The sequence below is a fragment of the Physeter macrocephalus genome, chromosome 13, assembly GCF_002837175.3.
Source record: "Physeter macrocephalus isolate SW-GA chromosome 13, ASM283717v5, whole genome shotgun sequence".
NCBI lineage: Eukaryota > Metazoa > Chordata > Mammalia > Artiodactyla > Physeteridae > Physeter > Physeter macrocephalus.
In genome coordinates this window covers 51,662,624-51,682,269 of record NC_041226.1, presented here as the reverse complement: position 1 = coordinate 51,682,269, position 19,646 = coordinate 51,662,624, and the positions used below count along the sequence as shown (strand labels likewise).

General features: G+C 40.2%; 1 non-coding gene across 1 annotated transcript; it reads right to left on the bottom strand.

Annotated features, from left to right (window-relative positions):
• Positions 1–8,743: 8,743 nt before the first annotated feature.
• On the bottom strand, positions 8,744–8,851 carry LOC112064794 (U6 spliceosomal RNA). Its single transcript, XR_002891665.1, has one exon. It is a non-coding gene; the product is annotated as a U6 spliceosomal RNA (small nuclear RNA).
• Between the last annotated feature and the right edge of the window lie 10,795 nt (positions 8,852–19,646).

Genomic DNA, 19,646 nt, shown 5'->3' with positions numbered 1-19,646 from the left:
TTTGTTTCCATACAAATTGTGAAATTTTTTGTTCTAGTTCTGTGAAAAATGCTATTGGTAATTTGATAGGGATTGCATTGAATCAGTAGATTGCTTTCTGTAGTACAGTGCTTTTCACAATGTTGATTCTTCCAGTCCAAGAACATGGTACATATCTCTCCATCTGTTTGTATCATGTGTAATTTCTTTCATCAGTGTCTTATAGTTTTCTGCGTACAGGTCTTTTGTCTCCTTAGGTAGATTTATTCCCAGGTATTTTATTCTTTTTGGTGCAATGGTAAATGAGAGTGTTTCCTTAATTTCTCTTTCAGATTTTTCATCATTAGTGTATAGGAATGCAAGAGATTTGTGTGCATTAATTTTTTATCCTGCTACTTTACCAAATTCTTTGATTAGCTCTAGCAGTTTTCTGGTAACATCTTGAGGATTCTCTATGTATAGTATCATGTCGTCTGCAAATAGTGACAATTTTACTTCGTCTTTTCTGATTTGGATTCTTTTTATTTCTTTTTCTTCTCTGACTGCTGTGGCTGAAACTTCTAAAACTGTGTTGAATAATAATGGTGAGAGTGGGCAACCTTGTCTTGTTCCTAATCTTAGTGGAAATGGTTTCAGTTTTTCACCATTGAGGACAATGTTGGCTGTGGGTTTGTCATATGTGCTGCTGGATTCTGTTTGCTAGTATTTTGTTGAGGATTTTTGCATCTATATTCATCAGTGATATTGGTCTGTAATTTTCTTTTTTTGTAGTATCTTTGTCTGGTTTTAGTATCAGGGTGAGGGTGGCCTCACAGAATGAATTTGGGAGTGTTCCTTCCTCTGCAATTTTTTGGAAGAGTTTGAGAAGAATGGGTGTTAGCTCTTCTGTAAATGTTTGATAGAATTCACCTGTGAAGCCATCTGGCCCAGGACTTTTCTTTGTTGGAAGATTTTAACCACAGTTTCAATTTCATTACTTGTGATTGGTCTGTTCATATTTTCTATTTCTTCCTGATTCAGTCTCGGAAGGTTGTGCTTTTCTAAGAATGTGTCCATTGCTTCCAGGTTGTCCATTTTATTTGCACAGAGTTGCTTGTAGTAGTCTCTTATGATGCTTTGTATTTCTTCGGTGTCCGTTGTAACATCTCCTTTTTCATTTCTAATTTTATTGATTTGAGTCCTCTCCCTGTTTTTCTTGATGAGTCTGGCTAATGGTTTATCAATTTTTTTTTATCTTCTCGAAGAACCAGCTTTTAATTTTATTGATCCTTGCTATCATTTCCGTCATTTCTTTTTCATTTATTTCTGATCTGATCTTTATGGTTTCTTTCCTTCTGCTAACTTTGGGTGTTTTTTTTTCTTCTTTCTCTAATTGCTTTAGGTGTAAGGTTAGGTTGTTTATTTGAGATTTTGTTTATTTTGCTTCCATGTCCTGACTATTGTAAATAGTGCTACAGTGAACACTGGGGTGCATGTATCGTTTTGAATTAGAGTTTTAGTCTTTTCTGGATAAATGCCCAGGAGCGTGATTGCTGGACCATATGGTAGCTCTATTTTTAGTTTTTAAAGGAACCTCCATACTCTTTTCCATAGTTATGCCTTATTTTTAAAATGCAGTATAAGTCAGTTCTCTTTAGGTTGCAGAAACTTATCTCAAAATAAATTTTGTCTCAAAGAGATTTATGGGAAGAGAAACTGGGGGAGAGAAGCAGGAACAGGAAAGAGGAGCCACGGACATCAGCAACCACAACAAGAGACTCCTGTCCTAAGGGGTCTTTCTCCTCTCCTCTCCTCTCCTCTCTATTTGACTTCATTCTCTGCTGTGCTAAGTTTCTTATGGCTGGAGCATCACCTCTTACAGCTGCCCATTAAAAGGGAAGGAGTGGGGCTTCCCTGGTGGCGCAGTGGTTGGGAGCCCGCCTGCCGATGCAGGGGACACGGGTTCGTGCCCCGGTCCGGGAAGATCCCACGTGCCGCGGAGCGGCTGGGCCCGTGGGCCATGGCCGCTGAGCCTGCGCGTCCGGAGCCTGTGCTCCGCGACGGGAGAGGCCGCAGCGGTGAGAGGGCCGCGTACCGCAAAAAAAAAAAAAAAAAAAGGGAAGGAGTGGACTTCTTTGCCAGCTCTGGTTCAATTTTTGCACAATGTAAAAATCCTCAGTTTTAGGTCAGATATTCCTGCTGAGCATACTTGAATAAAATGATGTGTTCCCCAATTGTAAGTGGAAGATACCAATAACTGCACAATAATCTTCAATTATAAAACTATGTATTTTTAATTTTACTGTGTTCTTTAATTGTAGCTGATTGGCTCCCTCTACTACTGCTAGTAACTGAAACTTTAGTCTAATCCTCTATATAACCATTTTGTGAATAAAAGTTGAATTAAATTTGAATAAGACAAGCAAATTGACATGAATACCAGAAATCATTTTGAAAACATGAACCATGTTAATTACCCAGTTTTGCAAATGGGTTATTATAGTTTGATGACTTTGTTTTGGAAAGCATATAAGGGATTTAAAAAAAAAGAAAATTGGCAAACTATAACCCATAGAGGAAAAGAAATCATTTTAATTAAAGGAAAATGAGGTAAAATAGAAAGTGAGAGAAATTATGTTTTTGATATATTATGTCCAATTAGGAAAAAAGGAAGAGAACTAATATTTACTAAGGACCTGTTAAGTATCAAGCACTTTATTATATATTTCCATTTAATATCTCATTTATAGAATTCATATACAGTACCTTATCTCATACTTAGAAAATATGATTTTTCCTACTATTCATTCGATGGAAAGAATATTTAACAATACTGGTCTTACCTTCAAAAATATGAAATTAGGTAACCCATTAAAATATAATGTTACTTTATTTATTAATTAATCCAACACATTTATTAAGTGCTTACATTATGCCCGTCACCACCTAGGCAGCCAGTAGCAGTGGTGAGTAATTTAGTTTTAACAAATGAGCGTGCAGATGTGTATCATATTTCAAAATGATATAAAATGATGATTCTAAACTTTTGCCGTGCCATATGCCTTTCTAATAACCTGAGCGAGGCAAATGAAATACAAAATAATTCAGATTTTTCTGGCTAAGTGGTTGTCTCTAGAATTACTCTGCTTTTCAATTACCAACAGCCTTTAAATATTATTGCTAAAGTTTAGTTTTCCTTTCATTGAAAAAGCATGCTAGTGTTGGTGAGATGGCAGTACAGCTAACGTTATATAGGCAGAATAAGGTTAGAGCTGTAGTTTTAGGAAGCTGTAAGCGATGCAAGTCTCTAATTTATTGAGGGTCTAATATGTGGCCCGCAACTAGGGGACACCAAATAATTCAGGAAATTTCAGACCACATGTAGCTCAGACATCGGGATGCTCAGAATATGTGTTACAGGAAAGCTGAAACGGGAAGACTAATGCTGTTTTTATGGCCAAGGAAAAAGGAGTAACAAAGGAGACTGGAGGAGAATACTTTAGGATTCCAGCTCTTCCATTGATGCGACCATGATTTTGTGAATGTCCACTCACTACACTTAAGATTATCTGCTGGGCTTCCCTGGTGGCGCAGTGATTGGGAGTCCGCCTGCCGATGCAGGGGACGCTGGTTCGTCGTGCCCCGGTCCGGGAAGATCCCACGTGCCGCGGAGCGGCTGGGCCCGTGAGCCATGGCCGCTGGGCCTGCGCATTCGGAGCCTGTGCTCCGCGACGGGAGAGGCCGCAGTGGTGAGAGGGCCGCGTACCGCAAAAAAAAAAAAAAAAAGGGAAGGAGTGGACTTCTTTGCCAGCTCTGGTTCAAGACATCACTTCTGGAAGGTGCACTTTGATTGGACAATCTTGGAGTAACTCCCAAAGGCCAAGGGGTGGGATATGATGATTGGCCTGGCCTGTGTGTGTGTGTGTGTGTGCATGCCTGTGTGATGTCTGCTACTAGAAAAAAGAGCTTGGGGAATAAAAACAAAATAGGTGGGACTTCCCTGGTGGTGCAGTGGTTCAGAATCTGCCTGCCAGTGTAGGGGACACAGGTTCGAGCCCTGGTCCGGCAAGATCCCATGTGCTGCGGAGCAACTAAGCCCATGTGCCACAACTACTGAGCCTGTGTGCTGCAACTACTGAAGCCCGCGTGCTCCACAACAAGAGAAGCCACTGCAATGAGACGCCCACACACCGCAGCAAAGAGTAGCCCCCGCTCGCCGCAACTGGAGAAAGTCCGCGGGCAGCAAGGAAGACCCAACACGGCCAAAAATAAAAATTAATTAATTAATTTTAAAAAGAAAAGATACAGAGTGAGCATCTTAAAAAAAAAATAGGTGTGATTTGAATTTCACAATTTTTTGTTTTTATGTCAGGGTCTCAAGGACAGATGACACATTCATATGATTACACTCCCACCAAGGGAACAAAATTTTAGTTGAATTTCCATTTAATTTAGGAATTGAAGTATGCACAAATGCTTATTTATAATTTTTCCAATTATTTCTCCTTACCACTATCATCGTCAACCAAACTATAAGCTATATAACTAAAACTAGTTTCCACTATATAAGTTTTTAAGTGTTCAATTATTAATTTATTGTGTGTCCAAAGTGTGTGAAATACTGTATTATGTTTACGATATCCATCACTGGAAGAAAAGAGAATTTCAGAGTAGCTATTTATAGATACCTCCAAGTTCTCGAAATAATCTCAGTGAAATACAAGTTCTTGCTTAAGAAAGCAGCACTCTTTCGCTCAAATATGTTAGTAGACTTACATAAGTAATAATTAAATAAACTTTCAGATCATCTAAGAAATATACTATTTTAACCTGTACATTTTGCTATACATGCTTTGGGTATCTGTGAAAAGTTTAGGGTCTTTTTCTAAATTCTTGGATATATTGATCATCTATACAGTTTATTTGAAAATATTCAAACAATTAAGTTGACTCAAATCTGTAACTGACATACATGACAAACACCATCTTGGGAATTAAAGATACCAGCATTTAAGATGCCTTAAATGTGTTTTTTAAAACTGTGGCTGAAATACTTCCTGGAAGACTTGCAGTCAGCTCCCCGGTGGGTGCAGCTGATACTCTTTACCACTAGGTGCTACTCTTCCTCCATCACGTATGAATCTAGTCTCAAAAGAATGTTGTGCATGCAAAAGCAACAAACTTCTCTGTCTCCTGGCTACTGTTTAAACCCAAGATACAGCTTTACCTCGAATACTTACTTATCGTCATAACCATTTGAGCACTCAGCACCGTAGACAGTGACGTTTATTTCTGCTTTCTGTAGTATCATCCCACACCAGCTGTCAGAAAACTAAAAACTATCAACACCTCTAGTTGCTGTTAATTCTTCTTAATGGAAGGAAGCTACAGGGTTAAAAAGATAGTTGACTTACCCATGATTTCTCCCTGGAAAGGTGATATATTGTAGTATCTAAACAATTTTACATGTGAGATGATTAAAAATAGAAAATTCTGAGTTATGAATTATGTATTACTAATCAACCAAAGGTATTATTATTGCTATACTGTACATCCATGAAAGAGGGAAATGTATAGCATCTGTTTATAGTGTCCTGATAAATATTTTGAGATAGAAGATAACTTTTATTTTAAGAGGGAAATGTATAGCATCTGTTTATAGTGTCCTGATAAATATTTTGAGATAGAAGATAACTTTTTTTTTTAACTTTCTTGGAAGCATTTCTCCCACCCTCTGCCTGTGAATGCACAGTGAACATTTTTGAAGATGAAGAGGACATAAACCACCCTCATATTTATGTCTACCAGGCCCTTTTGAGAAAAGTCATACATTTTGCCAAGGCATCTGATTTTAAATTCACCAGTTCTAAATATTGAAATTTTAAAATTTTCTCTCCCCAGTGGATAAAAATATATGAGGCAGGAAATAATTAGAAGCTAAATACACTGTGATCTAAAAATTAGAATGAGCCAACCGGGCAAATTAGATACTTGGAATGTATTTATTCACTTCTTCCCTCAGATTCATCCATCCGGTTTAGTTGTTCATTCACTGTCTCATTCATTCATTTATTCATTGAACAAACTTTTAGTGGGCGAGCTCATATAGTTCAGGTACAAAAATGAAGTAAAATGGCCTCTATTTTGTGGAGGCTTAAAGTTTAGGGTGAAGTGGGGCTAGTAAGGAGGAAAAGGAGAGTCAGATTTGTAAACAGAAAAGTGGCACAGTGACAGCTCACAAGATCATCTTTTATTTGGGCATAACAACAAAATATGAATATAAGGGTTTTTTGGTGACTCTAACACATCTTGAGACTAAGTGGATGAAAATGTTTCACTGACTGGATAGATGTGTTGCTGGCCCTGCTGGTGGCCTGCTGTCCCATCACCTGCTGGTCCTCCAGGTAGATTGCTCCTACCTGCCCACCCCTGTTATGTCACTGCCCTGGATGAGGCCACATGACTCAGTTTTGGCCAAAGAGATTGATGTGAAAGTGTTGGACGGCACCTCTGGGACAGCTGAGTTGCCAGGTGTTGTCTGCCTTCCTCTCCGCCACCAGCACATGCCAAGGTCAGGAGTGGTGAGATCTACTCCCATTGACTGTAATGGGATCAAGGGTAAGCCGGGAATAAAACCAGCACCGGTTTTTGTTTTACTCAAATCTGTTGCATCTAGCTTCCCCGTTACGAACCTATTCTGATTGTAGGAATAAACACCTGCTTTTTTTGTTCTAACTTTGGAAATAGGACATTAGTTTTCAGCCAGACAGAAATAAAGAGAAACAACATGATGATCAAATCTAGAATTCAACCTCTTTCATACAAGCAAGAGTACAAGTCACCAACAAAGGTTATTTTTGAAGGTCGAAAGAGAATTTAAGTGACGGAAATATTGATGAATCCAGGAGAAGCTGGAAAGGCTCTGCGCTCACTGTGGACTCGGAGCTGCGGGCTTCAGACACGTGATGTGATAAAAGGAAGCTAAAGAGATACTGAGAGACTGCAAAGGCCAGAGGTGGGGAACCATCTTGCCTTTATCCCCTCTTGGTTGGAAACCCCATTATATGCTCTGTTGGCTCCCTGAACTCCTCCTTTGAGGAGAAAAGAATATTGAAGAGTAATCCCATGTCTTTTAGTGCTATTTTCAGCAGGCCCGACTCGTGGCCTCATTTTCCTCCTTGCACAGGTTGGATTCATTCCATCATTTTAATCACTCCCTTGACTACACCTTCAACTCTCTCCCCGGGTAAATCCAAATCTTAGCTTCACCTTAGTAGCTGGAGGAAGAAAACATGCCTTTTGATGTTGCTGTACAAGGTGCATTGTTATTGCCTTAACCTGCTGATAGGGCAGAAAAAAAAAAAAAAAGAGTTACTACTTCTCAGATTGAATATCTGAAGGTTTGATCAGAATATTTCAATACCTAACACATATTAGTATATATTTAGCTTTCCTAAAGTGCTCTGACAGAGCATTCAGGGATAATCATTTGGTTGGTTAAAATTGCTGTATAACTCAGGAAAAACATTAAATAAAAAATACAGCTTATTTGAAACTTATCAAGTAAGTGGTTATTCCAATGTTTTTAAAAGATGTTCAGTTTTAAGGAGGTTGAATATGCATACATTATTCGATTTCTTTTTTTCTTAGTAAACTCTTTCTGGGTGGTATAAAGGAAAATTTTAATTAAGTCCAAGTTATTTTCTTCATCAGTTGAGTTCATTCATTCATTCAACCAATATTTGTTGAGTGCACGTTATGAATGTAATAAACATAGAGTTGTTCATTTATTGTAAAAGTAGTTTGTTCTCTGTCTGAATTCTCTGCTGAGGATAGGAATTCTGCGTGCCTTAGACAGAGCTGTAGACCCAGAACTCAACACAGTGCTTTATGCGTGATAGGCACTCAACAGCTACTTCCACTGCCCAAAACAGCATCCCTGAATACTTAGGCAGCATAGGATGGGTCAGTGTAACTTCTAGTTAGATGGCTAGAAGAGTCAGAAGGGTGAGGAAGATTGTTTCAGGAAAAGGGATCAGATAATCCAAATATGTATAAAATTCTTAACCGTGGAGAAACCATCCCACTGTCCTTGGGATATATATTAAGGACACCTGGTTTTATATTAAATTGGGTAAGGTTAAGTTAAAATTCCAGATTATGACAATGTCACTCATTGGGACTATTCCTGAGATAAATGAAAGCTGTTTCTTTCTATTTTTAGTATCTCTATGGATGAGATATTTGTAAACAATTATGGATGCAGGGTGGTAGACCCTTTTGGGGCATGGACCAAGGGTAAATAATCAGAGGGCTGATGAACTTTTGACTGCTTCATTTAAAAAAATTAATAGACTTTATTCCTTTTTTTTCTGTTGTTCCGTAATTTATTTAGCCATTCTCCTATCGATGTACATTTATGAATTCCCCAACCCCTTGTGGTTTTGCTATTACAAACCAAGCTACAACAACTATCATTGTATGTATATCTTTTGCACATGGGCCAATATTTCTTCAAGCTGGGTTTCTGGAAGTGAAATTGCTGGGGTAAAGGGAATGCATTTTTTTAAATTGAAGTGTAGTTGATTTACAATGTTGTGTTAGTTTCTGGTGGACAGCAAAGTGATTCAGATACACACACACACACACACACACGTATATTCTTTTTCATATTCTTTTCCATTATGGTTTATTACAGGATATTGAACATAGTTCCCTGTGTTATACAACAGGACCTTGTTGTTTATCTGTTTTATGTATAGTAATCTGTATCTGCTAATCCCCCTCAGACATGGAATGCTTCACAAATTTGTGTGTCATCTTTGTTCAGGGGCCATGCTAATCTTTTCTGTATTGTTCTAATTTTTAGTATATGTGCTGCCAAAGTGAGCCCTAGAATTTATTTCTTAGAAAATTTTAAGTGTAAAGAAAAATTGAATAGAAAGTATAGGTCCCTGAAAATGGGAGACAAGGTTAGAAAGAAACAGCACTGGTTGTGCTCTGAAATTGTAGAATCTTAGAAATAGAAAGGAAGTAGAGATCACTTAGTACAGCTTCTTAACTCAAATCATGAATCCTTTCTCTGTTGCCTGTCTCTGGTGGGTCTATAGCTTAGATCTACAGTAGGAACGGGAAACCGGCTCTTGCTGAAGTGGCCTTTCCCATCCATGGGTGGCACTCGTTGTTCAAAAGGCTTTCCTTAAGCTAAACCTGAACTTATCCTTTTAAGAACTTCTATCTGTAGGCTCTAGTTTTGCCCTTTCATTTTGTAAAGAATACAGCTGCCATGCTGCCTCTAACCATACTCCCTTCTATGCTATTCTACTATATTCTAGGCTATAAAAAAACCCCAAAAAACTCTTGACATTTTATATTTGTTACATGGTTTTTAGGTTCCTCACAACCTTGCTTACACTCTGTGAAAATACATTCGTGCCTATTAAAGTTAACTCTTTTTCTTTACTTATTTTTATTATCATTTGCGATAAGAACACTTAACGTAAGACCTACTGCTGTAGCAAAATTTTAAGTATACAATACAGTGTTGTGAACTACAGGCTCCATGATGTGCTCTAGTTCTCTAGGACATAGTCATCATTTTATCATTTTATCAACTGAAATATTGTGTCATTTGACTAATAATACCTCCTTGTTCCTCTCTTCTCCCAGCCCCTGGCAACCACATTCTGCTCTCTGCTTCTATGAGTTTGACTATTTTAGATTCCTTATATAAGTGATATGATGTAGTATTTGTCCTTCTGTGTCTGGCTTATTTCACTTAGCCTAGTGTCCTCTGGACTCATCCATGTTGTCCCCCAAATGGCATGATTTCCTTCTTTTTTAAAGGCTGAATAATATTCCCTTGTATGTATATATACCACCTTTTCTTAATCTATTTATCTGTTGATGAATAGATTTAGGCAATTTATTGAGGCAGTAAAAGCAAAAATAGACAAATGGGACTACATCAAACTAAATAACTACTGCACAGCAAAGGAAAAAGTCAACAAAATGAAAAGGCAACCAACAGAAATGGAGAACATATTTGCAAACCATATATCTGATAAGAGGTTAATATCCCAAATATATGAGGAACTCCTTTACCTCAAGAGCAAAAAAACAAGTAACCCAACTAAAATATGGGCAAAGGAATTGAATAGATACTTCTACTAAGAAGACATCCAGATGGACAAGAAATATATGAAAAGGTGCTCAACATCACTAATCATTAGAGACACGCAAATCAAGAACACAATGAAGTAACTTTATTTATTTATTTATTTATTTATTTATTTATTGCGGTACGCGGGCCTCTCACTGTTGTGGCCTCTCCCGTTGCGGAGCACAGGCTCCGGACGCGCAGGCTCAGCGGCCGTGGCTCATGGGCCCAGCCGCTCCGCGGCATGTGGGATCCTCCCGGACCGGGGCACGAACCCGTGTGTCCTGCATCGGCAGGCGGACTCTCAACCACTGCGCCACCAGGGAAGCCCCCATGTGAATGATTTTGAATGTCAGTTCCCTATTTGTTGGATTGGTTAGCCCACCAAGATCCATGTCATCTATAAATATTTTTTAGCATGATTCCCACATATGCACTTAATTTTTTATTTTGATTCATTTAGTTTTGATTAACTTAGTTGTTGATAAAAGTTCAGTAGAAAAGGGCTAAAACAAAATCTTATGTCTAGCTTTTCTCTTCAGTTTGACATTGTTCCATTCATCAACAATCTTTGAATAGACCTGTCTTATCAACAATGTGTCCATCTAATTGAAACTATCATCCAGCTTACATTTCTCATTGTCCAAAAAGATATCATGAATGAGCTGTGAAATCCTTGCAAAAATATAATATACTGTGTCTACAGTATTACCACAGTTCATGAGATTAACAATGCTGTCCAAGAAGAGAAAGTATTTTGTGTGACCTGACTTACTCAGGGTGAGCTCATATTGTCTCCAGAAGGCAATTCTCTCTCTCTCCCCCCCCTCCCCCTCTCTCTCAAAAGGTCAAAAACAGTCTATTTAATCATCCATTATGGAATTTTTATGGGGAGGAATGTTACGTTTTCTAGTCTTTATTTTCTGGGATCCATCTTTTCTCTCTTCTTGGAAAGCAGAACATTTGATTGTCTCATTCATGAGTTGGAAAGGTCAGTCCTTTGACATGCTGTTCGTATAGATGGAAGACATAGAAAGATCTGTAGGGGGTGGGAAAAGTGATTTTCGGAGGGAATTCGGGCATTGTCAGTTTAGTTACAAAATGCTTCCTTCCTCTGTGATCACTTCATGCTTTTTGAATAGAGTCATAATAAATGATACATAATAGATTAATAAATAATGGAGAATATCTTCATCAATGATTGAGCATTTATGTACCTTATGCAATGTATCCAGAACACCTAGTTTATCTCTACTCATGGTACTATAAATACAGTAGAGGGTCTCCTCCACTCCCAAACTAATAAAGCTGAGAGTGGAACTACTATAGCTCCTCTGTTAAAAACAGCTTGGACTCCACAAGTCTGTCTGAAACTTAATCATAAGTACAGGGGGACTAAGAAGACTAAAACCACGGATGCTCTTACACTAAACACGAGTATAGTATCAGTTTTTTATAGCTTATGAAGCTGTGGCTTCTTGTGATGAATAGGCATCTTTCCTCAAAAGAAGCTCAGTCTCACTTCCAATAAAACACTGCTTGGAAATTATGATGGTTAATTTTATGTGTCAGCTTAGCTAGACCATGGTGCCCAGCTGTCTGGTCAAACACTAGTCTAGATGTTGCTGCAACGGTATTTTGAAGACACGATTAATACTTACAATTAGTTAGCTTTTAGTAGATTATCCTTGATAATGCAGGTGGGCCTCATCCAGTCAACTGAAGGCCATAAGAACAAAAAACTGATGTTTCTCAAAGAAGGAATTCCATGTCAATGTAGCATAGAAATCCTGCCTGAGTTTCCATCTTCCCTGCCTGCCCTACAGATTTTGGACTTAAGACTGCAACTTCAACTCTTGCCTGAATTTGCGGCCAACTGGTTTGCCCTACAGACATCAGACTTACCAGCCTCCACAATTATGTGAGGCAATTCTTTAAAATCAATCAACCTCTCTCTCTGTATATCTGTCATTTAATAGATATAGATAGAACTGTATATAGAGACATCTATCCTGTTGGTTCTGTTTCTTTAGAGAATACTGACTGACAAGGAAGGTAACTTCCCTCCCTATGATCTTCATATGTGACCTATGGAACTCCTGATGGCTCCTGCCATTACTGGCCACTCACTTTGATATTTCATACTTTCTCGTAAATCATGGACCATCCATGACTTCCAGGAAGATCAGGCACATAGCAGCCACCTCATAAATACTTGAAGGGCTGTTGACTACAACGTAAGGAGGAGCTAAACATCCCCTGCACTGTTGATATTTCTTCCAGTAATGTCTGCCACAGTGATGCAGTCTGCATTTGTGTCTTCCTCTTGCGCCTCATCACAGCCTGGGAGATATGGGGAAACACCACAGCTGCCCTTTGGGATGGCATTCTTGCTGCTCTGCCCTCTTTAGTCTTGGATCTTCATCAGTTCCTGGAGGAAGTCACTCTCTTAGGATTCTGAGGACATCTGGAGTTTTTTAGGCCCCTCCTCACAGCACCTCTGCCTATTTCTACCTAGACTTTCTCTCCCAGGTGTTGCCAATGGTGGGCTGAAATTTTAGTTAGAGATAAAACTAAGCTATGTTAGTAACTGTCACTTGAGATGCAAAGACTAGGATGAGACATAAGCTCTGAAATGGAGGGTCCCAAGCTATCTAGATTTTGATTACATCTTCCAACCAAAGAGCAAATTTGTGAGAAATGACTGACTCCTGGGGAGAATGAGGAACTGCAGATGAAATGCTATTGACCCTGGTCCACTATAGATACTACTGAAGAGATGTCATCCAAGAAAAAGAAATAAAGCTAGAAGGAGAGCAAGGAAAGCACACTCAACAAGAAACTGTTTGGGTTATAGAAGTCAATGGAAACAGGGGAGTGGGAGGGTAGAGGCAGAAACTTATGTTTATGATGTGTCCGTTATGTGCTGGACAGTGTGAAATGAAATGCTTTATATCATCTAACTTCACAAGAGTCTGATGAAACAGGTGTTTTGCTCCATTATAGGATAAAGATCTAAAGTTCAGAATATTTAAATAACTTCACCCAGTATCTTAGATTTTAAGTAACAACGCCAGAAGAACGTAGGTTCATCCAACTCCAATGTGTATGATTTTCTCATCTATACTTTACTGTAGGAAAAGAAACCTATTTTCTAAAAACAAATCCTATTATGTAATATAAATTTAAAGTTTAGCATAGTTTGAGGCCATTTCCCTACTGTGAAATATTATGCATATTTCTGGAAAGCAAACTGGGGAAAGGTGTTTTTCCCCCCCTTAATTATATCAAACAAATGATCTTACAGTTACATAAGTAGTTGCCCATTATGTGAATATGTTTATATACATAGTTACATACGTACACACAGTGAAATATGCAGACTTTCTGGAACCACATATTAAAATCTTTGAAGTTGAATCAGCCTTTCTTCTTTCTGAGTAACCTAAACTCAATGCCATTCAGCTGATTAGGGAATTCCAGGGATGAGATCTTTAAAACCCAATGTCAAAAGGTGATAGTCTTTACTGATTATCTGATAATCATTACTTTAGTTTCACATCATGAAAACTGGCTTTGTCCTAATTATTCTCAGGCATGTGGGTGTGTCCTGCAGTGTGGTGCCCTGTATTACAGCCTCGTAAAAAGTGATCAACCCAAAATTTGGCATAGGTGTAAATTAATGAAATAATGTTCTTGTAAACTAGCCCTGAAGAAAATTTCTAAACAGATATGCCAAAAGTGGTGGGTGATTTGGACATCTCTCAAATAAGCCTAGAGTCCCCAAGGTGATTATTTTGAGTGCCAGCCCTCATTGGGGGTATTAATGGAGCAGATCTGATAGGGCTGCTAAGGAGTTTGAAGAGCACTGAATGAGGAGTCAGGAAGCATCCATTTGCATCCCAGCTACCTGAAAGGCACCATTTGCATTCTGGTGCTACCTGAGAGGCAATGTCAGTCACTAACCTTTCTGAGATTCTTTCTTCATTTGTGACACTGTTGAATAACATCCTCCAAAATTGTGATCATCAAGTGAACCTGACAATATGAAAGCCCTCAAAACAGTGAAGCACTAGAATAAAATGTAATAACTCATTTATAATTAATCTCTACGTTTAATATCACAATTTGAAACCAAAACCCTCAGGTTCACATGGAAACATCAGTGATGTTAATTATTAGCCTGTCAGAAATTCCAGAGTCACCCATGTGCATGAGGGCCAGTTATTTTTGTGCTCAGTGTGACATCTAACGCCCCAGTAGAATACCTTTGTTCAATTTTACAAGCTCCAGAAGACCAGTAGATACTACTTGCTTTTGAATACTAGAACCTAGGTCTCAACAGTTTCCATGGACTCACTTTATCCTAGTCCACAGTAAATGAGATCAGAATAAAACTGAGTAAACATACTACAAACCTGGTGCTTTGTAAACCATAATGGTATTTTAGGGAGCCAGAAGTAAAATCATATATTTATTGTGTGTAGGACTCGGGTGAAGAGTAGGACAACAATGTGTCCATCCTGTCTGCGGGCTCAATATGTCCTTGGAGATTCTTACCTGAGGCGGGATTGTGCCATCGATAGAAGGAGAAATGAGAAGGAGAAATGAGAGCCAAGGATTTAACTCCTTACTAATCCTAATTCTTTCACAGTAGCTACTTTGAGTTTCTGGTTACCAGTCCTGTAGATCATAAGTCCGTGGACGTTAGAACACCACTCTTGTGCCTAGCAGGGCTAAATGGCTGCATTATCTTGGTCACATTACCTAACCTCTCTTTGCCTTGGGCTCATCGTCTGTAAAGTGGGGAAAATCATAGAACCTATTTCTTTCCTACATATAAAGCATTCATAGAAGTGTTTTTATGTACATAGCTACATACACACACACAGTATTTAAAAGCACAGATTTTAAAGTTAGACCGCCTGGGTTCAAATCCCAGCTCCGCCACTTATTTGCTCTCATGATCTTCTAAAAATCAGGTAATAACAGTACCAACCCCATGGAGTTATCGTGAGGATTAAATGTGCTAATACTCGTATAGTTCTATTAACTGGGCTGGCACATAGTAAGTGCTATATAAACGCTTGCTATCATATTATTACCTTTTTCCTGGAAAAGCTTCATATACTGTTGATAAGGATATGGAAATAAAAATTTAAAAATTTCCAACATTATTAATTTTTGTTTCTCTGTTTGGTTCTCTTAGGTATAAAAATCATATAATAGTGATGTTGGAATTTACTTTCTAGACCTAGTATTTCGGCAATGTCCCTCACGTAACATTTTCACTCTCTTTTTTAAAGATTAGTTATTGGCATAGCTTTTACCAGATCTTCATTAAGATCATTTTATCCCCTGGTTCATTTAAGCTTAATGTTATTTAATCTCTCTGTATCTAATTCTTTTCTCTCCCTGAATGCAAAAAGTCAATGATTTTTAAAGCCTGCATACAGATAAGATTCACACATATTGGGAGGATGATGAATGAGCTAAACACTTGTTTGGGACAATTTCTGATTCTGTCTCTTCTCCCCTTTGCTCACAGCATTCATTTTAATGTTTCTGCCATTCATTTATTCATTCAGTATTTACTGAGTAGACTTGTCAAGCATGACAGACAGTAGAAAACACTGATTCTGACACTTGAATGGTGTTTTACAGCTTACAGACCGTTTTCACATATATTAAATTTATTCAATCCTCAGAGGCACTCACTTCATTTCACCCCAGTTCTTCCTCCCCTTTTAACTTTATGTTTCTCGTAACCTTCCTCATTCCTTTCTTAAATCTTTGGTGTTCAGAATATTTACTACGTGCATTGGAGGTAGGGTGGGAAGCCTATTGGAAGGCAATAGGTGGGGGAAGAGATACAAATCAGATGAGGATGTAGGTCCAGAGATGTTTCCAATACCCTACACTTTAGGATAAAAGGACAGCTGTCTGTTATGTAGGAAAGTACACAGTCACTTGAAAAGAAACAATGACCATCAACGTATCCATCACTAGAAGCTGGATTGAGATGAGACACAGAGCTAGTGGCTTCCCAAATCCTCCCTTATCCTCTGACAATTAAGCATATTTAACCTATTGAAGAAGCTAAAGAGTTATGGCCCCTCCCTTCCTCTATAAACACTCAGGCCTTTAAGTCTCAGCATTAAAGTTCCCTATTTTATTTCCTCTTGAATTTCATGACACCAACCAGTAGGCAGAAAATAGAACATGCAAAATTAACCAGAAAATTATTCCTTTAGTCTCACATCACCTGTTTCATTCATTATTATTCCTCTCAAGCACAACTGAGACTTCTGTAAGGAAATCCTGATGGCTTCCTGCAGTAGACCAGCCTATGGAGGATGAATATGTTAAGTGATGGAGAATGAAGGTAGTGTCTAGGCGTGCAGTATGGCTCACATTTGAGCTTGTGCTGATCTCTTCGAGGGCACTCTGGAGATACAAGCAGATGATACAATAGACAAACTTCTACTGTGAGATGTACCAAAAATCATTCCTAACCCAGACTCCTTTCACTTGCTTTGCCCTCTGCCTGGAATGTTCTTCCTCCAGAACTTTTCATGGCTTTCTTGCTTATTATTCAGCTCAAATGCCACTTTCGTGGAGAGGCTCCCAGCCAGTCTACATAAACTAGTCAGTCCCTCTATCTCACTTCATAATTTTATTTTCTTCATGGCATTTATCTCTACCTGAAGTAGATTTACTCATCTATATATTTATTATCTGTCTCCCTCACAAGCCTGGAAGCTCCAAGAAAGCAGAGATTATTTTTTTTTAACATGTTGCCTAGAACATTGTAGTAGACCTTTAATAAATATTGGTGGAATAAACAAGTGGGAAACAGAAATTTATCCAATGTCTATTATATGTCAGTTCTGTTCTAGGCACTGGGGATGTGGTGATGAATCAAGCAAACCCAAATCTGTGCTCTCTTGGACTTTATATTCTAATGCAGGGAAACAAAACAGTGAACAAATAAAGCAGGGAAATGGATGCCGCTTGGGTGGGGTTGTGCTATATTAAACAGGGTGATCAAGGGAAGGTCTTGCTGCAGAGGCCTGAAGAAGGTGAGAAAGGAGACACCTGAACAAGATGAGGAAGATAAGAGGGGGAGGGGAAGTGAGTCTTTCAGCACAGGGAGCAGGAAGTGCAAAGGCCCTGAGCAAACAGTAGGGGATGGGGGTAATGTGGTTAAAGCATGGAGCTCCTGGAGAGTGGCAGGGGATGGGTCTGAGAGGTTCTGGTGGGACAGCTCCAATCTTGTAGAGTATTGTAAGCAATGAAAGTACTTTGGTTTTTACTTTTGGTGAGATGGAAGCCAGTGAGGGGCTTTGGACACAGTGACATGATCTGACTTAGGTTATAATAGGATCCCTCTTTTTGTTCTGGTGATAAAAGACTGTAGGAGGCAAAGGTGGAAGCAGTTAGGAGGCCAGTGCAAGAGGTGATGGGTGGCTTGGTCCCGGGTGATGGCAGGGAGGTGGTGAAACATGTTAATAGCCTGGAAGAATTCTGAAGGCAGAACTAACAGGATTTGCTGATATGATGAACAAAGTAATGATACAAAAATATGTACAGAATTGATATGAAAAAGGCTTTTCTTGGATTTACAAAAAAGAGACTGGTTTCTTTAGGGCTTTGACACTGATATTACAAATAGTAGCCCAGCCGCCTAGAAATTCAGCTTTGGAACTTGGAACTTTTGTGTCAGCTATTCTTTATACCAAAGAACAAACAAAAAAAGAGTGGTCAAATATATTCAGTATCACAATCTGTACTTGCAGTTAAGTGAGCTGGTCTGGGGCTTGATCTTATTTCAGTACACTGACATGAATGTTTATGTCTGTTCAGCAGACATAAACATTTCAAAGTAAAAATGACACACATCCATGAGGAGACTGTAAAGCTCATCGGGTAGTTACACAAAAGGTGAAACATTATTATCAAGAACAAAGATCTCGCCTGATTTATACTGATTGACAGTCTGTACTTCAAACCGATCTGATAACTGCTCAGACTTCTGACCCTTGCCTACCGGGCTGCGCTGAAAGCTCTGTGGAGCCTATTCCGTCTTACATTATTCTACCCGGCGCGGCCAGTGAATAGCTGGTGCACAACAAAAAACCATTGACTTGATTGCTAAACATTCTTCACTACCCTCTCTTCCGTCCTCTTTCTGCAGTGCTCAGGAGACCATTTACCAAAGTCAGAGATTAGATAATCACTCACAGACGCGTAATGTCAGAATGTGTTGGGCGTTAGGGCACATGGAAGGGGCCATCCGAAGCCCCACCCACCTGAGAAGTCAGGGAAGCTTTCCCGGGGGAGGAGACCTGGGTGCTGCATTGTGAAGGGCGAATACGAATGCGAAGAGAAGCAGGAGTTAGAGGACCGGAAGGGATCTAGAGCGGGCCTTCAAATGTACAAGGACCCTGAGACTAGAGGGCACTTGGAAAGGGCTGACCAGAGTGACCCAGGCCCGCGGGAGAGCGGGTGCGCCTGGACCTTTGGGAGGATAAAGACGCAGGGTTTGAAAGGTAGGTTTTCTAAATTATATTTGATCTTCAAACCCTCCGAGTTCCATAGCGCGATTCACCGGGGCTGATAGGGCCGCGGAAACGTAGCTTTGCCTTAGGCCTCACAGTACATGCCCCTCCCGCTTGGCCAAAAAGGGGCGGTGGGGGAAGGTCGCGTCCGCCACCGGGAGGGGAACACGCCCTGAAGTCACTCCTTGAACTCACCCAAGTTCCCCTTTTGCCATTTCCTCCAATTTTGAGGTCTCCCAACGAATGAGTTTGCCTTTTTACCCTGAAAATAAACTGTGGGAGAGCGTCCTACAGCAGGATACCGAGGTTAGCTTTTTGTTTCTAGGGTTTTTTCGAGGCTACTCGTACGCGCGAACAAAATCTAGCTGCCTCCGGGCCGGGGCGGCCCCACCGTCTCTCCAGATTTTTTGGTCTCTCTCTAGAACTTTCAGCAACGAGACGAAACGCGTGTTTAAAGCGCCACAGTTACAGTGTTTAAAGCGGCTAGTCCTCCGGGGGCAGCCAGGCCCTCCCACTCCTCGGGTGGGGGGAGCCGGAAAGTTCAAGTGCTCCTTCCACAGTCTCCGGCTGCAGTTAGGAGGAGGGGGGCGCAGTGACTGTCCCTCCAGAGAAGGCTCGTCTTCCAAAGCGGCCAAGCCCAGGTTCTGTCCGCTTTGGAAGAGGAAGAAAGTCGGGCAGGAGCGGGAAGGGGCTAGAGTGCGGGGCCGTAGGGAAGTCGGGGCGTCCCGGCAGCGCGCGAGCCGGGGTGGAGCCAGAAGCAGGCCGCGGCGTCAGCGTTTCAGATGCAAATCGATTCCCCGCCCCACCACCCCCTCCCGCCCTGGGAGTGAGGCTCCGCGGCTCCGCAGCCGCCCCCGCCTTCTGCGCGCCGCGGCGCCGGGGTTGGCGGCTCTACTTAAGCAGCTCGCCGGCCGCCACCCGCCACTCCCCAGGAGCGCGCGGGCGAGGAGGGAGGAGTGCAGCGGGGC